Source organism: Anomaloglossus baeobatrachus, chromosome 2, assembly GCF_048569485.1.
Source record: "Anomaloglossus baeobatrachus isolate aAnoBae1 chromosome 2, aAnoBae1.hap1, whole genome shotgun sequence".
Classification (NCBI taxonomy): Eukaryota; Metazoa; Chordata; class Amphibia; order Anura; family Aromobatidae; genus Anomaloglossus; species Anomaloglossus baeobatrachus.
The window spans coordinates 500,665,859-500,690,572 of NC_134354.1; the positions used below are offsets into that span (position 1 = coordinate 500,665,859).

Genomic DNA, 24,714 nt, shown 5'->3' on the forward strand with positions numbered 1-24,714 from the left:
AAGGTCCTGTGGACTGAAAGACAAAGAATGAGTTGTTTGCTCATACATAAAGGCGTTATGCATGGAGGCAAAAAAACACAGCATTCCAAGAAAAGCACTTGCTACCCACAGTAAAATTTGGTGGAGGTTCCATCATGTTTTGGGGATGTGTGGCCAATGCCGGCATCAGGAATCTTGTTAAAGTTGAGGGTCGCATGGATTCAACTCAGTATCAGCAGATTTTTGACAATAATGTGCAAGAATCAGTGACGAAGTTGAAGTTACGCAGGGGATGGATGTTTAAGAAAGACAATGATCCAAAACACCGCTCCAAATCTACTCAGGCATTCATGCAGAGGAACAATTACAATGCTCTGGAATGGCCATCCCAGTCCCCAGACCTGAATATCATTGAACATCTGGGGGATGATTTGAAGCGTGCGGTCCATGCTCGGCGACCATCAAACTTAACTGAACTGGAATTGTTTTGTAAACAGGAATGGTCAAAAATACCTTCATCCAGGATCCAGGAACTCATTAAAAGCTACAAGAACCGACTAGAGGCTGTGATTTTTGCAAAAGGAGGATCTACAAAATATTAATGTCACTTTTATGTTGCGGTGCCCATACTTTTGCACCGGTCAAATTTTGTTTAAATGCGGATTGCACATTTTCTATTAGTACAATAAACCTCATTTCAATCCAGAAATATTACTCAGTCCATCAGTTATTAGATATATGAAACTGAAATAGCTGTTGCAAAAACCCAAATTGTTATAAAGAAAAAAGGTTAACATTAATAGGGGTGCCCAAACCTTTTCATATGACTGTATATTGTTAGAACTCAGTCTGCCCTGACCTTGGCTAGTGTCACTGAGCTCCATTGATTTCAAATCTCAGATTCCACTTTTTGCCAGTTATTGCTAAATGGTATTACTCCTAAGTTTGGGGTTTCCTAATGGAATTTCCTAAGACTTTGTCTTAGGAAACCCTGCAGTGAAGTCCAGACCCTGTATAGATATTAAAGGGTGTCAACCAGTAGTTTCCCTACATCTCAGTTGAGTACAAGCCAAGTCTGCTGCAACCCAAGAAGTCTACCAATTCTAGAAAGACCTTGAGTCATTATGTTGTTCTCAACCCCAGGTGCCAACAAAAATTATTTAATGTGGTCAATTATATTTATAATGGAACGAAAGAGGTCCATAAAAATAAAGCCTTATGCTTCTCCTGGAATCACTTAAAAAAATCTACACTAGCCAGTGATTTAAGTTACTCACAGGAATGTCTTCTATTTTTGGACCAGGATAGCCTCTCAAGTCTGTTTAGTATTAGGTCCTGCTCCTCCTGCATATGGATAAGTCATGCAACTCCTGCAAATGTCTAGGTCATGCACCTCCTATATACGGCTAGATCATGCATCTCCTACATATTGCCGGGTCGTTCTTCTCCTACATATGACCAGATCATGCATGTCCTACATATGGCCAGAACATGCACCTCCTACATATGGCCACATCATGCACTTCCTACATACGGCCAGATCATTCACCTCCTGCATATGGCCGTGTCATGCACCTCCCACATATGGCCAGATTATTCACCTCCTACATATGACCGTCTCATGTATCTCCTACAAATGGCCACATCATGCACTTCCTACAAACAGCCAGATAATAACCCTCCTATATATGGCCATGTCATGCACCTCCTACATATGGCCAGGTCATTCACCTCCTACATATGACCGTGTCATGTACTTCCTACATATGGCCAGAACATGAACCTCCTACATATGGCCACATCATGCATTTCCTACATATGGCCATATCATTCGCCTCCTACATATGACCGTGTCATGTACCTCCTATATACGAGCAGATCATGCATCTCCTACATATTGCCGGGTCGTTCTCCTCCTACATATAACCAGATCATGCACGTCCTATATATGGCCAGAACATGCACCTTCTACATATGTCCATATCATGCACCTCCTACATATGGCCAGATCATTCACCTCCTACATATGGCGAGTTCATGCACCTCCTACAATGCTCTTCTGTATGGCCATGCATCTGTGTGTTCATTACATGGAGCTAAAATCTTGCTGTCTGAGACAAAAAAAAATGGTTTCCAATAATTTTTACAAAATATTACCACTTTTTGTTAGCATGTTGACAATTTTTTCTTTTGAAATTGCCTTATAGAGCTTCATTTGATTCCACCCTTTTGTAATTTATTTTTCTTTTCTTACTATGATAGCTGCATGTTACCAATTTATTTATCAACAGCTATACTAACAGTACTGGTACTTGTAATATCATTTTATCAAAGGAATTTCTCTTACATGCCCATGAGGCACATAGTTTTTCTTTTTCTACAATAGATTGATGCATATAAAGCTATGAAATGGAGGGTAAAGCAGGACACGTACCCCGAGAACTCTGCCTCCCTACTTAGTATTCAGAATCCATAAACAGACATTGTTTTGTTCACAAATTGACTAAGTATAAAAATATACTTCGTCCAACTCTCATACAGCACAATCTTATCTTAACCATAGCAGCTTCTACAGACAATTGCTTTATTTTGGGTCACTGCTGGATATTGCTCTTATTGCAAAAACACACATCATATGCTTGCTATCTGTAGCTAAAATACAGTCAAGTAGTAAAGAAAAAAAAGCAATAAAGCCACAGCAAAGAGATAGATGAAAGGATTTTGAGTTAGAATTTTATGACACAACAGTCAATTACACGTTATTAAAGCAATAAGGGCTAAACTAAATTAAAATCAACTTGTATTTTATAGCGAAGCTCTTTGTGCAGACAAAGGCGTATAATTGAAGTCCTGCGTGTCCGTAATAAGAACAAAAATATAGAACATTTGGCGAATGAAGACAGTAAATAACTTACATTTGGAAATGTAATTATAATTCAGTGTTTTCCGCATTATGTTTGTTTTTGTGATGTATTTCTTTATAGCAAATGTGGTAAATTGAAATAAAGAGTAACAAATATTAAAACGCAACATCAAAAAGAATGAATATAGCATTTTATGTACCATGGAGCTGAAATCATCTAAATAGGAAGAAAACGATGTAGAAGTAGGAGATGAGCAGATATGTCAAGATTCGAATTAGGTAAATCAAGTAGATTTTTCAGGGAAATTCAATTCGCAGCTCAGTTATTTGATGCAAATTGAATGTTCCATTTTATGCCCTGGAATCTGTCAAAACCTCAGCACATGATAAACTTACACTATAAAAAAAAACCCCAAAATTTTATTTTCACCTCACCACTTACCTGTACTACCATTTCTGCAGCCCTCTGTCTGGTCTTCCATGCCTCTTCTTTTACCTTTCCCCTGTCTCACGCATTCTCTTCAGTATCTTCACTCTATTCCAGGACGTTTGGCAAAACTAGACCCCTGACATATGCTGTGTGCTGAGTCATTATTTGGGCATTGCATGTCTTAAGGCTGTGACGTCTTTATGTGTACCTCAACAGCATGCTTGAACCACAAATAAATATAGAACCGAGGTATGGTATCAGCATAAGACCACAGAAAAAACAATACCTCTAAAAATATTTAAGTTTTATTTAGAAAATTATAAAAATGACAAACAGTGTCTCTCTAAAAATACATAAAGGACAACACAGTGCCAGTGAGATGTTGGGAGGAGATAGTTTCAGCGTGAAAAGGATAGCGATAGATAGATATTCACAGAGTCGTCAGATTACTGATCTCATAGCCTTTATTGACCCTTCCTGACGACGGAGGGTGTCCTAAGTTACTGGACACTCCCCGTTCCGGGTGGCTGTCCCTCCCTGTCCCTATCTCTAGCCAAGGGGTGTCCACCACCAACCCAGGTGATTAGTGCAAAACCATAAATATACACATAAACACAAATGCGTTAAATTTGGTTCCTGACTCAATAAGATACTTCAGTCAGATGAATTTAAATTTTGTTAGGTGGAGCTGTAGGGGACCCGCTGCAGTAGCTGTCACCCCACGCTCTCCCGACGCGTTTCTCCCCCACCTAACGCAATGCTGGGGGATCATCAGGGGTAAAAAAAGTCATACCTGTTGATGCACAAAAAAGAGAGGACAAGTAATGTCTTAATATAACTTCATCAAAGTAGATTGAAAAATCATTATATTCTCTTGGGTATATAACTTACATAACGGTAATAGTTATAGAGCGGGATATGAACGGTCCAACCCGAAAGCCTTTTGATAATATACCAGAAAAACTTGGTTTTAATCACATGATATGCTGGCAGATATTCTCATTCAGAAGAACTTGTCTCTAAATAAAGCCGACAAGAAAATATTCTGAGGAACTGAGTTGATAGGCTTGGAAGGGAGGAAGGGGATGGAAGGGGGGGGGGGGGGGGGAGGGGAAGGAGGGGGAGGGGGGAGGGGGGAGAGAGGGGGGGGGGGGAGGGAGGGAGGAAGGAAAGAGGTAACAAAGTGGATAAGATGAAAAATACCTCGTTATAACTCCAAAAATGGATGAATAGCCAATGGGATGCTAGGAGTTTAGTAAATCAAAAAAACTCCTAAGGTATCACATGAGTCTTCCTATCCTTGTGTTTAAAAGGCTTATGGATCACATCCTAACCATGTCTAGGTCACATTAGGGCAGCAGGGACATCTGCATAGACAGAGACAGTAAAATACCAATTAAACGAGGTAGATTAAGGAAACCTACAGTGTCCCATAGAGAAAAGTAGATACCCTATACATGCAAAGAGTCCAATTTCTTTAGTTGATGGTGTTACACCAATATCTACACTGTTAGTGTGTCCAGTCCTAAAATGAAAAAAGGATAATAGTCATGGACCTAGAAGTACGTTGAATTCCCTTAGGGAGCCACATCAGTGTGGTATATCGTCCTGTATCCACCAAACCAGGACAAATGGTGCAAGCATAAATTTACTAGATGACACCTGACTAGTCCTGAAAAATAAATACCTGTAATTTCTTGGTCACTGAGGTAGGGGGTGCTGTATCAATACGCAGCATCGGAATCTATATAATCCTAAAAGGAATAATAATAATGATCTAATATCCCGCATAGAAATATGTGAATATAAACAGGACAGGACATACATCTATGGAAAAAAGTGTATACCTGCAAAGAAAAGCTCCTTTACACAGTGTTCCAGTATAGTGACCAAGTGTTATAATGAACACTTCTTTCACCTAAAGACATGAAAACAAACGATCACTACAGGTGATCCCATAACGATTCTGCAAGAGGAAACAACAGGACATTTACAGCACCATTACTAGTCCTTTGAAATGTCCTGTGGGAGAAAACACTCCAAAAAGGTGTAAAGACATACCGATACTTGGTCCGAAGAAAAGCTCAACCTGCAAGGACAAAGTGTCCCGAGCGCCGAAGCACATCTAACCGCAGGGAGCCAGCGCTGTGTCCTGTCCTGTGCCCAGATGATATGTGCCTAATCCCACGGACGGAGGTGTTTTAAACCTCCCGCGACCGGAAGTAAACAGTGTTGCTCCCGCCCCACAGGCTGAGAATCCGTGATTGACAGATCTCTTAAGCCAATCCTACGATCTCGTATGAATCCATCACATGTCCAGACTCAGAATAGAGGAGGATTGCGAGGGGCGTGCCATGCTGCTTAAAGTGACATGTCGCTTAATGCAGAGCTGAGCTACAGCTTAGCAGAATGAAATACTGTAGATGAAGAGGCCGTATTAGGTAACTGGAAGTAACCTGCCGTTATGTATAACATGGGCAAAATAGGATAAGTATAAATCTAGGAAGGTTACTTGTTTATAAACCCAAGGAGGCCGTATGAAAGGGGGTGCCTGATATATTTTTCGGTTATTACTCGACCATAGCTCTAGGCATTATAAACCAGTGCAGAGCTAAGCTGCACAAGGCAGCACTACATAATAAGGGGACAGTGTAAGATATACTGAAGTGATATGTCATTATATATGTAAGATACCTAGGACAATAAAAGTTATAAATAAAGTTACTGTTATTGACCTCAGCTAAATTAGGGGGGGGGGGGGGGGGGGTGCCCAGCAACTGAGCATGACATTTTGCTCATTCAGGGCTAGGCATGAGAGCTAGAAGCAATATCCATAATCAGACAGAAAAATATATAGCTGCAAAAGTGTGAGGTTATGTTCTGCCTTAAAGATAGCTCACACGTAATATGCCTAAATTTGAGTATATCAGCAAATGTTCCAGATCTCTGAACAGGCACTGTACAGGAGAGGGTGCACACCAGGCACCAGTTGTCGGAAAGGCATAAGAGGGGGGGGGGGGAAAGGGGGATTAGGGAGGAGGGAGGGGGGGGGGGGGAGGGGGGGGGGTTTTGGGGGTTTCCCCCACATCCTGGGGACCCAGTATCCATAAAGGGGGCATACCCAAGGATAGCACCCAAGGTGCCTAGAGATTAAGAAAAACATAATATATATATATGGAAGACGGGGAACCATTTGATACCAGAACGCTCTTGTCTTTTATACTGAATCAGGTAGGATTTAGAGAAAGCTAACATAGCTCAAATTTTCATTAAGTCCCCCTGGGGAGACTGAGTCAAGAAGGAAAATCCACCTTGCCTCTCTCTGTAGAATTTTTTTGTCCCAGTCACCTCCACGTGCTGGTTTACCAACAACTTCCACTTGAAAAGAGATAGCCCCCGTATCTCCCTGGTGACACTGGTTAACGTGCCGTGCAATGGCTGTGTCTCTCTCATGACCAACGTCACCCAGATGTTCCCCTATCCTGACCCGCAGCTGCCTCCTGGTCTTGCCAACATAGGCCAGGGGGCAGCTGCAGGTACAAAGATACACCACTCCCTCCGTTCTACAATTGGCAAAGTCTTTAATTTTAAAGGATCTTCTGGTCTTAATGTTTGAAAACTCCTTCCTCTGATTAATGTAAGGGCAGTACACGCATCTCCCACATCTGAATGTCCCCTGGGGTTTTCGATCTAGCCATGTGTTTTCTCCTCTCGGGGGTACATAGTGGCTGTGAGTTAGATGGTCCTTGATAGATCTGCCCCTTCTGAAGGTAACGCTGGGGTGTGGGGATATATGTCTACCCACATCCAGATCCGTTTGTAGGATAGGCCAGTGGCGTTTCAAAATTTCCATAACCCTAGGATTTTGATCATCATAGGTGGCTATAAGCCTAATGATCTGATCATCTTCTCGTTTTTTCATAGGCAGGTTACTTCCAGTTACCTAATACGGCCTCTTCATCTACAGTATTTCATTCTGCTAAGCTGTAGCTCAGCTCTGCATTAAGCGACATGTCACTTTAAGCAGCATGGCACGCCCCTCGCAATCCTCCTCTATTCTGAGTCTGGACATGTGATGGATTCATACGAGATCGTAGGATTGGCTTAAGAGATCTGTCAATCACGGATTCTCAGCCTGTGGGGCGGGAGCAACACTGTTTACTTCCGGTCGCGGGAGGTTTAAAACACCTCCGTCCGTGGGATTAGGCACATATCATCTGGGCACAGGACAGGACACAGCGCTGGCTCCCTGCGGTTAGATGTGCTTCGGCGCTCGGGACACTTTGTCCTTGCAGGTTGAGCTTTTCTTCGGACCAAGTATCGGTATGTCTTTACACCTTTTTGGAGTGTTTTCTCCCACAGGACATTTCAAAGGACTAGTAATGGTGCTGTAAATGTCCTGTTGTTTCCTCTTGCAGAATCGTTATGGGATCACCTGTAGTGATCATTTGTTTTCATGTCTTTAGGTGAAAGAAGTGTTCATTATAACACTTGGTCACTATACTGGAACACTGTGTAAAGGAGCTTTTCTTTGCAGGTATACACTGTCTTTTTTCCATAGATGTATGTCCTGTCCTGTTTATATTCACATATTTCTATGCGGGATATTAGATCATTATTATTATTCCTTTTAGGATTATATAGATTCCGATGCTGCGTATTGATACAGCACCCCCTACCTAAGTGACCAAGAAATTACAGGTATTTATTTTTTAGGACTAGTCAGGTGTCATCTAGTAAATTTATGCTTGCACCATTTGTCCTGGTTTGGTGGATACAGGACGATATACCACACTGATGTGGCTCCCTAAGGGAATTCAACGTACTTCTAGGTCCATGACTATTATCCTTTTTTCATTTTAGGACTGGACACACTAACAGTGTAGATATTGGTGTAACACCATCAACTAAAGAAATTGGACTCTTTGCATGTATAGGTATCTACTTTTCTCTATGGGACACTGTAGGTTTCCTGAATCTACCTCGTTTAATTGGTATTTTACTGTCTCTGTCTATGCAGATGTCCCTGCTGCCTTAATGTGACCTAGACATGGTTAGGATGTGATCCATAAGCCTTTTAAACACAAGGATAGGAAGACTCATGTGATACCTTAGGAGTTTTTTTGATTTACTAAACTCCTAGCATCCCATTGGCTATTCATCCATTTTTGGAGTTATAACGAGGTATTTTTCATCTTATCCATTTTGTTACCTCTTTCCTTTCTCCCTCCTCCCCCCCCCCCCCCCTCTCTCCCCCCTCCCCCCTCCCCCTCCTTCCTCCCTCCCCCCCCCTTCCCCCCTTCCAAGCCTATCAACTCAGTTCCTCAGAATATTTTCTTGTCGGCTTTATTTAGAGACAAGTTCTTCTGAATGAGAATATCTGCCAGCATATCATGTGATTAAAACCAAGTTTGTCTGGTATATTATCAAAAGGCTTTCGGGTTGGACCGTTCATATCCCGCTCTATAACTATTACCGTTATGTAAGTTATATACCCAAGAGAATATAATGATTTTTCAATCTACTTTGATGAAGTTATATTAAGACATTACTTGTCCTCTCTTTTTTGTGCATCAACAGGTATGACTTTTTTTTACCCCTGATGATCCCCAGCATTGCGTTAGGTGGGGGAGAAACGCGTCGGGAGAGCGTGGGGTGACAGCTACTGTAGCGGGTCCCCTACAGCTCCACCTAACAAAATTTAAATTCATCTGACTGAAGTATCTTATTGAGTCAGGAACCAAATTTAACGCATTTGTGTTTATGTGTATATTTATGGTTTTGCACTAATCACCTGGGTTGGTGGTGGACACCCCTTGGCTAGAGATAGGGACAGGGAGGGACAGCCACCCGGAACGGGGAGTGTCCAGTAACTTAGGACACCCTCCGTCGTCAGGAAGGGTCAATAAAGGCTATGAGATCAGTAATCTGACGACTCTGTGAATATCTATCTATCGCTATCCTTTTCACGCTGAAACTATCTCCTCCCAACATCTCACTGGCACTGTGTTGTCCTTTATGTATTTTTAGAGAGACACTGTTTGTCATTTTTTATAACTTTCTAAATAAAACTTAAATATTTTTAGAGGTATTGTTTTTTTCTGTGGTCTTATGCTGATACCATACCTCGGTTCTATATTTATTTGTGGTTCAAGCTTAATTAATGGCGGGCTTCTTGTCAGGACCCATTAATACTACCAGGTGGTTGGACGATGCTGACGAAGTTTTTTCTGATAAAATAACAGATGGCCAGAGTACTGGTAAAACAAGCATTAGGGGTTTATTTTCAGAGTTACTTGATACATATAAATTGAACATCAAATCCTGGTGGGAAGTGCAGTCCTTGGAACGATACGTTAAACAAAGGATCATACCACGGGGTCTTAGAATTAATCTGATTCCAGCCGAAAGGTCAAGAACAGAGAAACTTATAAAGAGATGGGAGGAAGAACTGACTGACTCTTCCATCAGATTAATGACGATCCTCCTTGAGGAAGAAAAGGTAACTCTAGAGAATAGCTCCATAGCCCTACAAAACCTAAGGGAGGAAGCGCTGAAGCTTAAGGGAGATCCCGAATTTACTACCAGGGAGACAGCATTACAGCTGGCGGTTGATAAATATCAACAAAACCTAAAGACCCGGAAGCATAAACATTTTCTAAGGGACCTGGGAGACTTCTCTGAGAGGAGGGAGATCCCCTCTTTGGCTACTATTCCCGTAACAGATATATCTTCCTCAGACTGCTCAGATTCAGAACCACAGGACGATCTGAGTGGAACAGAGGGAGAAGCAATAGGTATTCTCAAGGGAGACAGAACAACTGGGGCAGACAAAGTAACAAGAAAAAACAATGGGGTCAGGCACCTGGGAGATTTGCATCATCTTCCTCTTCTGGGGTATCCTTCCAACTGAATGGGCAACAAAGAACCCAGACACTATAGCCCCACCCCCTCCTGTATCTTACCCCATTCCCCCACCTTCGGGAATGTACCAACTCCCACCGAGTACTTCTTTTTTAGGGGGAAGAGATCCTTACAATCTCAGAACCCAAAATCAAAGGAATTACCGGAAATAGACCACCTTGGAGGTCAAGATAACCAAATTATAAACCTGTCAAGCTATTGCCTCTCTGATACGGAAAAACGAGTCTTGGGTTACGGTTTGTCATATGTCCCTACAAGCAGGTTCGACCCCTTTAATTGGGTCAAGGACATTGAACTATTCCTTAGAAAGCTTAGGTGGAAGAAATTCTTTTCACAAAATGATGAGACAGAATGTGCACGTCTTGGTATTCCAAGAGATATGCTAGAGGATGTCAGACTACTGTCCTCCCTGAGTAATGACAATGGGGAGCGCACAGGGTTGGGACCATTTACAAACCTTAAACCCAAAAGTAAGAAAATGCCACCTGCCTCGGAATCAAGCAGCCTGGACATTTTCTTAAAATTGGTTACTAATGACCTTCGGGCCATTCAGCCCAAAATACAGTCAGTCAAATCAAATCTAACAAGGGAGGAATGGCAGGCTTTGACCAAGCTTGAGAATAACACACGAATTACTATTAAACCATCTGATAAAGGTGGAAATATAGTAATCATGGATACCAAGGACTATCCGGTTATGTGTGGGAGGATTCTGTCAGATGAGACTACCTATGAAATACTACCGAAGGACCCAACCCTAAGCTACCTACAAGAACTACAGGTACTTTTGAACAAAGCGCTAGAATTAAAGGTTATCTCAGTTAAAGAATTTGAGTTTCTGTATCCAAAATTTCCAGTCACAGCCACCTTTTACGCCACTCCCAAAGTGCACAAGGGACTTAATCCAATTAAGGGCCGTCCCATTGTCTCTGGGATAGATGCTATTGGCCAAAATTCCAGTATCTATCTTGATACGATTCTTCGTCCCTTTGTTACAAGTCTACCCTCATATATAAGAGACACTAATGATCTGATATCTAAATTAGAGGGTATTATCCTTGAACCTGATACGTTACTTGCGTCAATAGATGTGGAGCAACTCTACAGTAGTATCCCGCATGAACAGGGATTGGAAGCAGTCAATTCATATCTTTCTACACGTGGGACCCAGTGTCTTGTTCATAGCAAATTCATTGGGGACCTATTACGGTTCATATTAACACATAATTTTTTCCTCTTTGGAGGGAAATTTTACCACCAGCTCAGGGGCACGGCGATGGGGAGTCCATGTGCCCCGACGTATGCCAACATGTTCCTGGGCTGGTGGGAGAACACCTATGTGTTTGAGGACGAGGATGTCATTTTTTCCCCCCATATACAATTTTGGGGGCGTTATATTGATGACATCCTCGTCCTTTGGACAGGCACGGAATCCCTCTTTGTGCAATTTTTGGAAAAACTTAACAACACCAACATTGGCCTAAGGTTCACGTATGAGATGGATAGGGACTGTCTGGCCTTCCTGGATCTAAAAATCTCAAGGGATACTTGTGGCAATTTGGCCACTACGATCTATAGAAAACCTACGGCAACCAACAGCCTCCTTAGGTGGGAGAGCTACCACCCAGCCCCCCTGAGGAAGGGTATACCGAAGGGACAGTTCCTTCGTCTGAGAAGGAACTGTTCATCACTTCACGACTTTGAATCCAAATCCTTGGATATGAAAAGTAGGTTTCGTAGGAGGGGATATCCCTCACAGATCCTTGAACCAGCATATAAATTTGCCCAATCCACTCAGAGAAGGGAACTACTAAAACCTATGAAAAAACGAGAAGATGATCAGATCATTAGGCTTATAGCCACCTATGATGATCAAAATCCTAGGGTTATGGAAATTTTGAAACGCCACTGGCCTATCCTACAAACGGATCTGGATGTGGGTAGACATATATCCCCACACCCCAGCGTTACCTTCAGAAGGGGCAGATCTATCAAGGACCATCTAACTCACAGCCACTATGTACCCCCGAGAGGAGAAAACACATGGCTAGATCGAAAACCCCAGGGGACATTCAGATGTGGGAGATGCGTGTACTGCCCTTACATTAATCAGAGGAAGGAGTTTTCAAACATTAAGACCAGAAGATCCTTTAAAATTAAAGACTTTGCCAATTGTAGAACGGAGGGAGTGGTGTATCTTTGTACCTGCAGCTGCCCCCTGGCCTATGTTGGCAAGACCAGGAGGCAGCTGCGGGTCAGGATAGGGGAACATCTGGGTGACGTTGGTCATGAGAGAGACACAGCCATTGCACGGCACGTTAACCAGTGTCACCAGGGAGATACGGGGGCTATCTCTTTTCAAGTGATTGAAGTTGTTGGTAAACCAGCACGTGGAGGTGACTGGGACAAAAAAATTCTACAGAGAGAGGCAAGGTGGATTTTCCTTCTTGACTCAGTCTCCCCAGGGGGACTTAATGAAAATTTGAGCTATGTTAGCTTTCTCTAAATCCTACCTGATTCAGTATAAAAGACAAGAGCGTTCTGGTATCAAATGGTTCCCCGTCTTCCATATATATATATTATGTTTTTCTTAATCTCTAGGCACCTTGGGTGCTTTCCTTGGGTATGTCCCCTTTATGGATACTGGGTCCCCAGGATGTGGGGGAAACCCCCAAACCCCCCCCCTCCCTCCTCCCTAATCCCCCCTTCCCCCCCCCCCCTCTTATGCCTTTCCGACAACTGGTGCCTGGTGTGCACCCTCTCCTGTACAGCGCCTGTTCAGAGATCTGGAACATTTGTTGATATACTCAAATTTAGGCATATTACGTGTGAGCTATCTTTAAGGCAGAACATAACCTCACACTTTTGCAGCTATATTTTTCTGTCTGATTATGGATATTGCTTCTAGCTCTTATGCCTAGCCCTGAATGAGCAAAATGTCATGCTCAGTTGCTGGGCACCCCCCCCCCCCCCTAATTTAGCTGAGGTCTATAACAGTAACTTTATTTATAACTTTTATTGTCCTAGGTATCTTACATATATAATGACATATCACTTCAGTATATCTTACACTGTCCCCTTATTATGTAGTGCTGCCTTGTGCAGCTTAGCTCTGCACTGGTCTATAATGCCTAGAGCTATGTTCGAGTAATAACCGAAAAAAGTATATCAGGCACCCCCTTTCATACGGCCTCCTTGGGTTTATAAACAAGTAACCTTCCTATATTTATACTTATCCTATTTTGCCCATGTTATACATAACGGCAGGTTACTTCCAGTTACCTAATACGGCCTCTTCATCTACAGTATTTCATTCTGCTAAGCTGTAGCTCAGCTCTGCATTAAGCGACATGTCACTTTAAGCAGCATGGCACGCCCCTCGCAATCCTCCTCTATTCTGAGTCTGGACATGTGATGGATTCATACGAGATCGTAGGATTGGCTTAAGAGATCTGTCAATCACGGATTCTCAGCCTGTGGGGCGGGAGCAACACTGTTTACTTCCGGTCGCGGGAGGTTTAAAACACCTCCGTCCGTGGGATTAGGCACATATCATCTGGGCACAGGACAGGACACAGCGCTGGCTCCCTGCGGTTAGATGTGCTTCGGCGCTCGGGACACTTTGTCCTTGCAGGTTGAGCTTTTCTTCGGACCAAGTATCGGTATGTCTTTACACCTTTTTGGAGTGTTTTCTCCCACAGGACATTTCAAAGGACTAGTAATGGTGCTGTAAATGTCCTGTTGTTTCCTCTTGCAGAATCGTTATGGGATCACCTGTAGTGATCATTTGTTTTCATGTCTTTAGGTGAAAGAAGTGTTCATTATAACACTTGGTCACTATACTGGAACACTGTGTAAAGGAGCTTTTCTTTGCAGGTATACACTGTCTTTTTTCCATAGATGTATGTCCTGTCCTGTTTATATTCACATATTTCTATGCGGGATATTAGATCATTATTATTATTCCTTTTAGGATTATATAGATTCCGATGCTGCGTATTGATACAGCACCCCCTACCTAAGTGACCAAGAAATTACAGGTATTTATTTTTTAGGACTAGTCAGGTGTCATCTAGTAAATTTATGCTTGCACCATTTGTCCTGGTTTGGTGGATACAGGACGATATACCACACTGATGTGGCTCCCTAAGGGAATTCAACGTACTTCTAGGTCCATGACTATTATCCTTTTTTCATTTTAGGACTGGACACACTAACAGTGTAGATATTGGTGTAACACCATCAACTAAAGAAATTGGACTCTTTGCATGTATAGGTATCTACTTTTCTCTATGGGACACTGTAGGTTTCCTGAATCTACCTCGTTTAATTGGTATTTTACTGTCTCTGTCTATGCAGATGTCCCTGCTGCCTTAATGTGACCTAGACATGGTTAGGATGTGATCCATAAGCCTTTTAAACACAAGGATAGGAAGACTCATGTGATACCTTAGGAGTTTTTTTGATTTACTAAACTCCTAGCATCCCATTGGCTATTCATCCATTTTTGGAGTTATAACGAGGTATTTTTCATCTTATCCATTTTGTTACCTCTTTCCTTTCTCCCTCCTCCCCCCCCCCCCTCTCTCCCCCCTCCCCCCTCCCCCTCCTTCCCCTCCCCCCCCCTTCCCCCCTTCCAAGCCTATCAACTCAGTTCCTCAGAATATTTTCTTGTCGGCTTTATTTAGAGACAAGTTCTTCTGAATGAGAATATCTGCCAGCATATCATGTGATTAAAACCAAGTTTGTCTGGTATATTATCAAAAGGCTTTCGGGTTGGACCGTTCATATCCTGCTCTATAACTATTACCGTTATGTAAGTTATATACCCAAGAGAATATAATGATTTTTCAATCTACTTTGATGAAGTTATATTAAGACATTACTTGTCCTCTCTTTTTTGTGCATCAACAGGTATGACTTTTTTTTACCCCTGATGATCCCCCAGCATTGCGTTAGGTGGGGGAGAAACGCGTCGGGAGAGCGTGGGGTGACAGCTACTGTAGCGGGTCCCCTACAGCTCCACCTAACAAAATTTAAATTCATCTGACTGAAGTATCTTATTGAGTCAGGAACCAAATTTAACGCATTTGTGTTTATGTGTATATTTATGGTTTTGCACTAATCACCTGGGTTGGTGGTGGACACCCCTTGGCTAGAGATAGGGACAGGGAGGGACAGCCACCCGGAACGGGGAGTGTCCAGTAACTTAGGACACCCTCCGTCGTCAGGAAGGGTCAATAAAGGCTATGAGATCAGTAATCTGACGACTCTGTGAATATCTATCTATCGCTATCCTTTTCACGCTGAAACTATCTCCTCCCAACATCTCACTGGCACTGTGTTGTCCTTTATGTATTTTTAGAGAGACACTGTTTGTCATTTTTTATAACTTTCTAAATAAAACTTAAATATTTTTAGAGGTATTGTTTTTTTCTGTGGTCTTATGCTGATACCATACCTCGGTTCTATATTTATTTGTGGTTCAAGCAGAGATGAATGAAATTGTCACATACTGTATTAGCCTAGTATGTAACCTTTACTCCTTATATTCTTCTGCTTATTTGCTTTGACAAAGACAGAATTGAAAACTTCTAAGGAACAATTCAGGAGATGTCTTAATAGTGTTAAAACAAGGATAGAATATAAAAAGGTCCCAGCAGTCCCAATTAAGACTACATAATTAGACCGTAGGAGGGAGTGACATTTTACTGGTGAATGTATTCTATAAATACAGAGATAAATTAGTCTGTTGCTGCTGTCAATAGTATAATTTTTAAGTGTTTCATTTGCATTAACTCAAGTAGATGAAAATAAAATAAAATGGCAATCCATCACAATTATTAAGCAATTTAAAGTGGTACTAAATCACAAGAGTTCTATTTACATAAAAGATAAATTGTTAACATTTCTAAATGTACATTCAAAGTTTAAACATCTTGTAAAAAGTGTGACAAATTAAAGTGTATTGCCACCTAATATAACTCGGTCTAAAGATTTAGGTCTGAGCTGCAATACTAGCACAGCATATGGGCAAGGGGGGCACTATTTGCCTTTTAAGGGATTCTGTCACCAAGTTTTTGCCACCTATCCTTGGAGCAGCATGATGTAGAGACAGAGACTCTCATTCCAGCGGTGTGGCAGCGGGCTGAATGCTTTAGTTTCAGCAGGAGATTATTGCTAGAGGAGTGTTTAACCTGCTGTCAGGTAGTCCTTCATAGTCATAAGTAGAGATGACTGAACCCAAACAGTTCAGTGTTGGCACCAAACATGGACTTTACAAAAAAATCAGTGTTCGTGTTTGGAGCTCGGGTGCTTTATGTATGCTGACCATTCAATCGAGCATCAGTGTCCTTGGGTATGCTCGGTGCTCAGCACAGTGCGAGCCGCTTGCAGTCTCTGAATGGTTCTAACTGGAGATAAAAGCAAGATTATCGGATGCAGTATATACAAAAAAAAGAAAAAACTCTGTCCTCCCTGCCCCAGAAGGGATGTGTTTATGGCTGGCTGCATGTGAGCGGAGACCCGAACTGTCCAATCAGTGACTTCCAATTTGGTTCAAGTCAAGGCCGAGCCCAGAACTGAACTTTATCTAAAGTACGGTTGAACCCCCCCGATCTTTCATAGGTCCGCTCATCTCTAGACATAAGCTCTGCATAATATGTATAATCCCACCTCTGCCAATGAATGCCAGTTTTCAGTTTATGCACAGTGTAAACAGAAAGCTGACAGTTAGTGGTGGTCAGGGTTATATAGTGCATAACATTCTTAGGCTGGATTCACACATAGCGACAGCGACAACGACGTTGCTGTTACGTCACCATTTTCTGTGACACAACAGCGACCTTGTAAGTCGCTGTTATGATCGCTGCTTAGCTGTCAAACACAGCAGAAGCAGCAGCGATCATAACGACACGCGTCGCTGTGCTACATGTGCAGAGAGCAGGGAGCCGCGCACACTGCTTAGCGCTGGCTCCTTGAACTCCTAGCTACAGTACACATCGGGTTAATTACCCGATGTGTACTGCAGCTACATGTGCAGAGAGCAGGGAGCCGCGCACACTGCTTAGCGCTGCCGGTACTGGCAGCGAGAGCAGCGGACGCTGGTAACGAAGGTAAATATCAGGTAACCAGGGAAAGGTCTTCCCTTGGTTACCTGATGTTTACCCTGGTTTCAGCTTACCGCAGCTGCCAGATGCCAGTTCCTGGTCCCTGCTCGCTTCATTTTGTCGCTCTCTCGCTGTCACACACAGCCATGTGTGCGTCACAGCGGGAGAGCGACGACCAAAAAATGAAGCTGGACATTCAGCAACGAGCGTCGACCTCACAGCAGGGGCCAGCTCGTTGCTGGATGTCACACACAGCGACAGCAACAGGACGTCGCTAATACGTCACAGAAAATGGTGATGTAGCAGCGACATCATTGTCGTCGTCGCTGTGTGTGACACCACCTTTAGAACTGGTGGATATGAAACAGATAAAATATTTATTTTATAAAAACTTCAGCAAGAAGTAGGCTGGAATCAAGGTCTCTGCCCATACATCATGCTGCTCTCAGATGGGGTAGCAAACACCTTGTTACGGGCCGAGATCCTGCCTTGCCTTGGCCGGATTCCTCCCCATCTGCTTCCCAGTCACGGCATGCCACTCGTCGGTCTGCTTCTCAGTCTTTGGGCTTAATTCTGTGTGGTTTTCGGACTAAGTCCAAAGAACAGGGCAACTGCACATGCGTTAAGTAAAGGAACGGAGTGGTTTAATCCGTTCTGAGCATGTCTGCCACGTGGCAGCCGTCTATTGCCTGCGGGTGACATCACAGATGATGCGGGGATCACATGGTTCTCGGCGTCTGATGTGGCATTACCTAATTGGCTGCGGGTGACATCACTGATGACGCGCTGGTATCTGATTGGTTGTGGTGACGTCAGTGATGACGCTATCTCATCCTATTGGTCCAGGTTTAGTCTTGCCCTGGGCATCACCATTTTGTGAGTGGTTCTTAGTTAATAAAAGACCCTGGAGCACGCCACACGGCGCTCAGTTATTCTTGTGCATTCATGAGGTAGCCGCCTATGTATGTGCTCTCCTGCTATACTACCATAGTGAATCGCTACCCATACACTAGCGATTTTATACTTGCTGCTTCTGCAGGTATCATTCCCTCTGCTCTGCATTAGCCGGTTAGGCACATTCCTCTGAGAGTGGGGTCTGGGTGTGGGTTACACACAAGCTATCAGGCAGGTACAGGTAGTCAGCGTACCATCATACGGTGCAGTTAGCACCTGGTACCCACAGGTCAGTGTGGTTAACACTGAGCCAGGATAACAGTTAGTATGGTTAGTGCTGCTGTTATTCATCTTTGTACTGTGTGTGCCTTTACAACACACAGTACTTTATACTTACACTGTTTACCTCTGTGAGGCAACAGAGGCAGTGTTGTTAGGACTTCCATGGGTGCTAATGGAGTCCATCTCCTATTGTACATAGGTGACCTCTGTGATGTAACAAAAGGTTCACTTCCTTTTATACCCACTTATATTGTCGCTATAAGTTTAATAGCGTACTACCTTAATTAACATATATTCTAATTTACGTGTCTCTCTGAACTTACAGAGGCTACTTTAATTCTGTGTATTATGGGCAGCGGTCTAATATCACCGCACGGTGGAACCTGGCTGTCTGAATATTTATCTTCTATATTATATCAGACAGCACCACCGTAACACACCTGGTGACGGATTCCCTTTACATACTTGAAATTTCATGTTGATGATGATGTTTTCCTATGTATAACATATTTTAAGAAGAAGTTATTTCCTGATCCTTACTTATTGAAGCACATACAGTAAGAAGTAGAGAACATATGAGTTGAAGTGAGAGTAATTTAGCTAAATTATTCAGTGATAAAATCAGAAGTACTGACGTAGCTGTGTATTCAAAGAGATGTGTAGAACAGTTCCTACAGAACAAGTATAATTCCCTCCCATTTCATCCCCATCACATAGAAGAGAGGAAATACTTTCATACATAAAACAGACTTGGGCCCTTTTCATGAGTCCAATTTTCTCGTTGGAGTTCTATCAGTGATTTTTCAATGACTAACCACATACCCAATATTGCCTATAAGGCTATTCACGTCTGCATTTTTTGAGGCCATCTTTGATTGGGCAGAGGATATTAATTAGATGTCAAATGTTAAATATCTTTGTGCTGTCTATACGCAAAACAGGTCACATACGGATACCATATTGACCAATGCAAGTCAATGCGGTAGTTGACATAAATGATTTTACAGACTGATAATCCACTGATGTTTTTCACAGATCTTTTACAATTCCTATCATACAGTAGGAGTTGTATTTCATGTAGGTTCTTTTTAAACATTCAGAAATAAAAAATCCATCAGTCCTTAGTAGTAACTGCTGCCAGAGGAAATGGAGAAAACATTCTTTCCATATGGCAACTATTGCACTTATCCACACCAATTATATCAGAAAACGGAAAAAACGTGGACAATCTGTGCCAATAAAACATAACATTTATTTCACACTATAAATACATAAAAAGTGTTTTTTGCTCAAATATCAAATTACAGACAAACATTAAGATGACAACAGACACTTAAGGGGGCTTTACACGCTACATTAATGTTTTATCGTCGGGGTCACGTTGTTAGTGACGCACATCCGGCGTCATTAACGATATTGCAGCGTGTGACACTGACCAGCGACCTTAAGCGTCCTCAAAAATGGTGAAAATCGTTCACCATGGAGAGGTCATCCCAAACTCAAAAATCGGTAAGGGTTGTTTATCCAGGTGGTTCATCGCTCATGCGGCAGCACACATCGCTATGTGTGACACCGCAGGAGCGAGGAACATCTCCTTACCTGCCGCCGGCCACAATGCGGAAGGAAGGAGGTGGGCGGGATGTTACGTCCTGCTCATCTCCGCCCCTCCGCTTTGATTGGCCGGCCACTTACTGACCTTGCGGTGACGTCGCTGTGATGCCGAACATCCCTCCCCCTTGAAGGAGGGATTGTTCTGCAGTCACAGCGACGCCACCGACCAGGTAAGTATGTGTGACGCTGCCGTAGCGATAGTGTTCGCTACGGCAGCGATCACAAACAATCGCATGTGGGATGGGGGCGGGTACTTACACGCTCGCTATCGCTACAAATTGCTAGCGATATCACTACCGTGTAAAGCCCCCTTTAGATGACAACAATGTGATCTTTCAATAGTATGGGAAAAATGTAGAAAAAGATTTGACCACACTGGTATATAAAAAAAACATCAGACTAAACATCACAATGAGATCTACTTATGTTAGTTTTGATTCTCCTGGTTGCATAGGGAGATATAAGAATGGTACCTCTAAATATTACCGCTTAAGACATAAGATTCAAGTAGTTATATTACATTATCTCACATAAATAGCAATACAAAGCAGTAAATAATTATCCAAATCTTTGTAGGGGGATGACCATCTTAGAAAAAGCCCCGATGCGCGTTTCGCATAGGCACAGGTACGCTTTCTCAAAGGACTTGTAATTGAGAAGGGAGAAGCACCTTTTTAATCATGCAACACCAGTCACATGTTCTAAGTCAGCCGGTTAGAGCGGCATCAACTGCAGGAGATCGTTCAGTCTTTAGCGTCTCCATGCCAGATGCCAGACGGGGACAAGGGATGCATCACCATAGACAACCCGCCCAGTGTGCAGCATGATAAGTACACAACAGTGGGGATGAAGGAAAACTCCATGCTGATACGCACGTGCACACCACATGTTATCACAACATGTCACCACAATCTTAGTGTCATGAAACATGTATAGCCCCATTCTTATTCTTTTTCTATTGACTTACAGCTAATAACTGGCGACAGTGTATTTATCTAAGAAATAAATAGACCTAATTCAGAAATCACCATTAAACTAAAATACTAATAATAATTTAGCACAATAACAATTTTTTCAAGACTTTCAGCCTGACATTATCAGGTAAGTCAGCTCAGAAGTTACAAAGCTTGAACTCTCGAGATGCTGTGCTACAAGTCCCAACATGAGGTGACAATCATTACAGCTCCTGAGAGTCATAGTTAAACAGTTGGAAAGGAACAAGCTGCCAGACCCCAATCTAGTCATTAATGTCAGATTTCACACAAAGATGTTACAACATAAATTATTCTGTACAACCATATGTCATATTTTGCTTCGAGAAAATACATCCTCTCGTTCAATGTAAACTACATTAACAAAGACTGTTTTATGTGCAGTTCACATTCTCATGGATATATGTAATGTAGATTTTTTTTAGACGATAGAATCAGGAAAGAGTGAACTAAAATATTGGATCAAAAAGCTAAATCAGTTTAATCTGATTCTAGCTTAATTTAGTCTATGGTAATTTCCAGAGAAGGGCAAGGTTGACAAATATTATTGTCCTTGTTATGGTGACAACATAAGTGGACACCACAGTGAAGGACCCCTGTTCAGGACTTGTGTCCGGGCACCCTTCCCTGTAAGGCCACATCTGTGTAAATACATGCAAATTTACATGCATATTCATGTTACAAACAATATACTGTATTTTTCGTTTTATAAGATGCACTGTATTATTAGACACACCCCAAATTTAGAGAGGGAAAATAGGAAAAAATTGTTAATGTTAACATGAGGGTCCATCTTATAATCTTAGTGCGTCTTATAATAGCTCACCAGGGGAGAATAGCAGTGGTAGAGCAGCTCAGGATGGTCACAGGAGGCATATTCTGCAAAGCTGTGAGCTCGGAGGAAGGAGTGTCGTGGCTCAGGAGGGTCAGTGGACAAAAGTTTGGCAATGCTGCAGGCTCGGAGGAGGGAGAGTTGTTGCTCAGAAGGGTCAGTGATTCTGCAAGCTCGACGGTATCACGACAGCATTGATCTGCCAGCATGCTGCAGGCTCCATTTTTCTGCTGGTGGTTTATGCAATGGACTTCAAGAAAATGGCTGCGTAGGCTGTGCATGCACAGATTGGTCTCAGCAGGGATTTTCTTGAAGTCCATTCTCATCAAGGACCGGCAGTTCAATGGAGCCTGCAGCATGCCGGCAAATAATGGTAAATTAGATGACCATTACCTTTGTGGAGAGGGTGTGAAACACCTCTGACATATGTTTCACGGTTCACGGCCGTGAAGCCAGCCGCTTCATCAAAGGGGAAGGTGAAGGGTCACAGTAATGTTCATCTAATTTACTATTATCTTTGCTTTTCAACCTATGTAATTTTTACAATTTGCTGATTGTGCATTTTTGTCTCTGAAAAAAAATCTTTGGTGGATTTTCCTTCCATACAGCTTTTGATTTACTATCTGTTTTGCTGACTAATATTTAACCCTCTCTTTGGGAGGATAATTTCTCCTTTTCCACTTGGGCAATATACTGCTTGAGACTTTGCACTATTCAACTTTACTGTTTTATTTTTGGGGTTGACCTGCACTATACTAGTGGTGTTTTGTTCTACCGTCTGGATATTTTCATATCATCTCCCGTCCTCTTTTAATCATGTATTGTGTATTCTCCATTATCTACCCTATGCACTGTGCACTTTGATTAATATTTATAAATAAAAATTATTTCCTATTTTTCAGCAATTTCTGCTCATGGTATTCTTTCGGTTTTACCGTTATCTATGCTAGTGTATACAGGGCCAGTTAGGCAGGGATTAGCAATATGCACCCAGAACTGCTCGTGGTTCTGGGTGCATATTGCACCCGATAGGTTCCCTAATATGAGAACAGCAGTGAACAAGAATACCCCTAGATTCAGGCGTTACTTTCCCTACACCTTTTTTATTTTGATGATCAATGAGGATTCCGTTACATAGATATTGACCAGTTCTGACCTTTTAACATATCCTAGTAAAATTGGGACATCTCTTATGTTCCATTATTCCATTAATTAATGTTCCATTAATAATATAAAACAAAAAACTCCATCTCACCGAGAGAAACTGAAATTTAAGCAAAGATTTTTATTGTACATGGCTTTATGTTACTGTTCTCATAATTAGGATAAATGTAAATAAATGAATCTATATATTTGTTAAACATAACAAAATTATGTCATAAATGATCTTTTACAATATAACACAAATTCATCTAAGCGCTGTGCCACATAACAAAGGAAAACTAAACCTTCATTCATGCCTCCTTGACTGAGCGCCAGACAAGAAGAAAGAGAATAGTTTAATTCCTAAGCAACTCTAATTTGCATTTAATCTGCATTTTTGAAGGTTAATATATAAGGCGTTTGGCATAGCTGCATATAAAGGAGTAAAAATATCAATTAAACAGTCTACTCTCTTGTTGGCATTAGTGGGCAAACATAACTTAAGAAATTGGCATCATTTACACGGAGTCCCTATAACTGAAACATTTATTTATGCAATATCTATTATTTACATAGACACAAACAGAAGTCTAATAAAAAAAATGATAATTATTATGAATATGTTTGTGAGCCAAATCCGTTTCTATTTTAACTTGAAGTGGCATGGTAACCATATGTCTTGTTCGTCTAGAATTCTTAACCAATAGGAGCCTATAAAAGAGATTCAAGGCAGAGTCATGGAGCCACATGTTGCAGTACAGACTCCACATGAGCCATATATTCTGATTCCGGGCTTACAGATGCAGCAGTTGCTAAACCAATGCATAAAGTGTTGTATCATTACCATAGTACTAGTCACAGTATTATGCTATTTTCATAGTGCAAAGGTAAATATTAAAGGGCCAGTTCACCATTATGTTTGCAAATTATTTTCTGGACTAGAAATTATTCTACTAACTACTTTTTGACTTTATTCATTATTAATTTTAAGCTAAAGGGATTGCTCCCTTCTTTTTTTGTTGCCTGCGTATCCCTAGTATTAGCCGATAATATCTGGTCAGTGAGGGTCTGACACCTTGAACTCTTACAGATCAGTTGTTATGTTATCGGGAGAAGCCAAAATTTCTTGGAAGCTGCCAAAAAATAGCAGCTCTATCTTTTCTTAATGGCCATGGCAATGTACTGCAGATCCTCCCATTATTCAAGTCAACTTCCGACCAGCGCCAGTAGCAGCTGATCTGTGGAGTTGTCATGGGTTTTAGACACAAATCAGATATTGACGGCATATCCTGAGGATAGGCCACCAATAAAAAAAAATAGTGGCCAACCTTTTTAACTTTGTAGCTTTGGTTGTCCAGATGTAATAGCCTAACTTTAAAAAAACACAAAAGTAAAAAGAAAACAGTAAATAAAACACTTTGAATTTATCCAAAACTCATGAAACATTGTGACATGTTCATAAATTTGTAGCAAAATAAGACAGTTTAAATAGAAAGACAAGATAAAACAAATTACTTCCAAACCCATAAATGATAAATCTGTGTATTATTGTCACGCACCAACTAGGGGATGTCTGGCGCATGCCAAAATATTCAAAGAAAGGGTTCACCACTGCAATCAAGGGGTAAATCAGGGGTACTTTAACAACAATGGGC

At 41.8% G+C, this 24,714-nt stretch overlaps 1 protein-coding gene and 4 long non-coding RNA genes across 13 annotated transcripts in view; 2 read left to right on the forward strand and 3 right to left on the reverse strand.

Moving 5' to 3' along the window:
* Nucleotides 1-24,714, reverse strand: part of DMD (dystrophin) — a 4,177,531-nt gene that overhangs the window by 1,892,296 nt on the left and 2,260,521 nt on the right. The window lies entirely within an intron of this gene.
* LOC142291748 (uncharacterized) lies at nt 3,563-4,621 on the reverse strand. Its single transcript, XR_012750537.1, has 3 exons — nt 4,476-4,621; nt 4,164-4,291; nt 3,563-4,065 (listed from the first exon to the last, which is right to left on the reverse strand). It is a non-coding gene; the product is annotated as an uncharacterized LOC142291748 (long non-coding RNA).
* On the reverse strand, nt 4,727-5,526 carry LOC142291747 (uncharacterized). The gene is made up of 4 exons (XR_012750536.1): nt 5,334-5,526; nt 5,120-5,190; nt 4,960-5,026; nt 4,727-4,797 (listed from the first exon to the last, which is right to left on the reverse strand). It is a non-coding gene; the product is annotated as an uncharacterized LOC142291747 (long non-coding RNA).
* Nucleotides 7,403-7,953, forward strand: LOC142291749 (uncharacterized). Its single transcript, XR_012750538.1, has 3 exons — nt 7,403-7,595; nt 7,739-7,809; nt 7,907-7,953. It is a non-coding gene; the product is annotated as an uncharacterized LOC142291749 (long non-coding RNA).
* LOC142291751 (uncharacterized) lies at nt 13,666-14,216 on the forward strand. Its single transcript, XR_012750540.1, has 3 exons — nt 13,666-13,858; nt 14,002-14,072; nt 14,170-14,216. It is a non-coding gene; the product is annotated as an uncharacterized LOC142291751 (long non-coding RNA).